We start from the raw sequence: 2,021 nt of genomic DNA on the forward strand, positions 1-2,021 counted from the left end.
CCTCCTTCCCTGCAGCTGCTCTGCGGAATCATTGCCTGAGGGTTTCTAATCTTTCTTTCTCTCTGCATTCCCTAGTCTCTCCTGACTTCATTCTTGTCTTTCCATCATGTCTATACTGGTATTTTTCAAATGCCCATGCTCGGAGCAGCTCTGAGTAAAGTTCACACTGTACCCTGAGTGGGGAAAGAAAATAGCAGCACAGTTTAGTGAGTTTTTAAAACCACATTATCCGATTTAAAAGATTTCTTTCATTATGAAATAATGTCTACCCCACTAATATGGTCATTAAAACACTCTTTTTCCCCCCCAAAAAATGAAATGATGAAGATAGCAGATTTAAAAAGTAATCATGAGGTCATTGGTCTTGCTCTACCGAAATCCTGGGAAAGCAAAATGGAGCGGTTTGTGTCTAACCTAATGGTCTGTAATCTGGCCCAGAGCGGAAAGCTGGACGAGTTGAAAAAGGAGATCCTGGCCGATAAATCCCTGGCTACTAGAACTGACCGGGACAGTAGAACTGCATTGCACTAGGCATGCTCAGACAGACATGCAGAGATTGTTGAGTTCTTGCTGCAACTTGGGGTGCCAATGAATAATAAAGATGACGCCAGCTGGTCTCCTCTTCATCTTGCTGCTTCTGCTGGCTGGGATGAGATTGTAAAAGCCCTTCTGGGAAGAGGTGCTCAAGGGAATGCTGTCAATCAAAGTGGCTGTACTCCCCTACATTATGCAGCTTCCAAAAACAGGCATGAGATCGCTGTTACGTTACTGGAAGGCAGAGCCAATCCAGATGCTAAGGACCATTATGAGGCTACAGCAATGCACCTGGCTGCAGCGAAGGGTAACTTGAAGATAATTCATATCCTTCTGTATTACAAAGATTCCACAAACATCCAAGACACTGAGGGTAACACTCCTCTGCACTTAGCCTGTGATGAGGAGAGAGGGGAAGAAGCAAAACGGCTGGTATCCCAGGGAGCAAGTATTTACATTGAGGATAAAAAAGAAGAGACACTCCTACAAGTGGCCAAAGGTGGCCTAGGTTTAGCACTCAAGGGAATGGTGGAAGGTTAAGCAGCTTGGATTTATTTTTACTTCGTATGTTCTGTGGTTGTGCTCAGTGTCCTGGGAACAAATGTACTTGCACATAAGACATCATCTATTAATATGAAGGTTTTTTTCACCTTCAAAGTATTATAAACACTTTGACTATTGTTTCTGTTGAGATATTTGTTCTAAACTTACAATTTGCTTCCCAAGCATTGAATAATGTTAAGATTGTTCTACTATTGTTGTATATTCTGTATAGAATTCTGGTTAATTTTGAGTAGGGATTCTGTGGTTATTGTGAGACTTGAGCACTCTCCCATGCACCCTGTGTTCTTCTCTGAGTCAGAATGACCCTGTAGCCTCAGGCCAGTTGTTCTGCCAAATGTTTTTAGGTGGATTCTAGAATGTTCCTTCTGTACAATTGAAAAACACATCCTAACTTGTTTTTCAAGCTCACTCAGGTCTATGCCAAAAATTTCTGTTTTTTCAATGGTAATGTTTAATTTGTTTTTGCTATAGGAGGAATACTTACATTTTTTAGAGGACCAAAATTTCAGTTGGAAAGTGTGCTCTTGCAAATTTGTCATCCAAAAGCACTAAAATAACAACAAATTATAGCCTATGTACCCATGTGTCTTTTTAATGAGCTAGTTCCCTCCATAAAAAGTGTTGTTTTTAAAAAGGAAGGTTTGAAGTACCTCTATTGTCATCCTGTATTAAAAAGAATGTAAAGCTTGTTAACATGCTATGTTACAAAACTGTACTTTGATTTGTATTTTAGAAACTAAAAGAAAAAAATGTTGAGAGAATAAAAAAAAGTAATCCTGTTTTTTGGGGCAAAATATGAAGTTATTGGTCCTGTATTGGTCAAGATTTTTATTAAAATTATATGTTTATAAAATTCTAAAACCTAGATGTCACTGTTTTAAGGTACATTTTTAATTTTCTTTATTTTCTTTATTATGCTATTA

The 2,021-nt window shown here is 38.4% G+C and overlaps 1 pseudogene; it reads left to right on the top strand.

The window, feature by feature from the left end:
- Nucleotides 1–367: 367 nt before the first annotated feature.
- LOC129065477 (26S proteasome non-ATPase regulatory subunit 10-like) lies at nucleotides 368–1,074 on the top strand (annotated as a pseudogene).
- The last annotated feature ends 947 nt before the right edge of the window (nucleotides 1,075–2,021 follow it).

Source organism: Pteronotus mesoamericanus, unplaced genomic scaffold (assembly GCF_021234165.1).
Source record: "Pteronotus mesoamericanus isolate MK-2021 breed Mesoamerican mustached bat unplaced genomic scaffold, CSHL_Meso_final contig_180, whole genome shotgun sequence".
Taxonomy (NCBI): Eukaryota; Metazoa; Chordata; class Mammalia; order Chiroptera; family Mormoopidae; genus Pteronotus; species Pteronotus mesoamericanus.